Source organism: Hylobates moloch, unplaced genomic scaffold (genome assembly GCF_009828535.3).
Source record: "Hylobates moloch isolate HMO894 unplaced genomic scaffold, HMol_V3 SCAFFOLD_9, whole genome shotgun sequence".
Taxonomy (NCBI): Eukaryota; Metazoa; Chordata; class Mammalia; order Primates; family Hylobatidae; genus Hylobates; species Hylobates moloch.
The window spans coordinates 82,892,399-82,893,178 of NW_026652284.1; the positions used below are offsets into that span (position 1 = coordinate 82,892,399).

The following is a 780-nucleotide window of genomic DNA, read 5'->3' on the forward strand; positions in this document are numbered from 1 at the left end:
AACTAATCTAAATGCTTGAAAAAGCAGATTTTTATTTAAAAATTGAATCTACTGCCAACATGTCTTGTCACAAATACAAGTCCACTGAGTAGCATCCAAATCATAATAAACATTCAAATGATTAATATGTTCTGTTTACCACCCAGTGCCCTCACTTGCCAGTTATTGCACAGCTCACTATTATGCTGGGTTTGATTTTAAGTGAATGGATAAGTACAGCCTGAATTCTTTTTTCCATTTCTTTTTTATATGGAACATTTCATGAATTTTCATATCATCCTTGGGCAGCAGCCATGCTAATCTGTGTATCATTCCAACTTTAGGATGTTTGATGCCAAAGCGAGAACCAGATCTGAGTATTTTTAAGAAATGAGGGTAGAGGCCAGGCACAGTGGCTCATGTCTGTAATCCCAGCACTTTGGGAGGCTGAGGCGGGTGGATTACTTGAGGTCATGAGTTCGAGACCAACCTGACCAACCTGACCAGCATAGTGAAACCCTGTCTCCACTAAAAATACAAAATTAGCTGGGCATGGTGGTGCTCACCTGTAATCCCACCTACTTGGGAGTCTGAGGCAGGAGAATCACTTGAACCCAGGAGGCAGAGGTTGCAGTGAGCAACAAACGACCTGGTTTGTAGGATTTGCCAATTACCATGGTGTAAATACTTCCACTATGGCCAATTTCAAGTTATTAGTGTGCGATATTTCTGAATATCAGGTTAAGAAGAGGTGTGTACCATTGGCTGAATGAGTATTTCTGAATATCAGGTTAAGAAGAG

The 780-nt window shown here is 40.6% G+C and overlaps 1 pseudogene; it reads right to left on the bottom strand.

Annotated features, from left to right (window-relative positions):
• Positions 1–243: 243 nt before the first annotated feature.
• On the bottom strand, positions 244–343 carry LOC116813962 (U6 spliceosomal RNA; annotated as a pseudogene).
• Between the last annotated feature and the right edge of the window lie 437 nt (positions 344–780).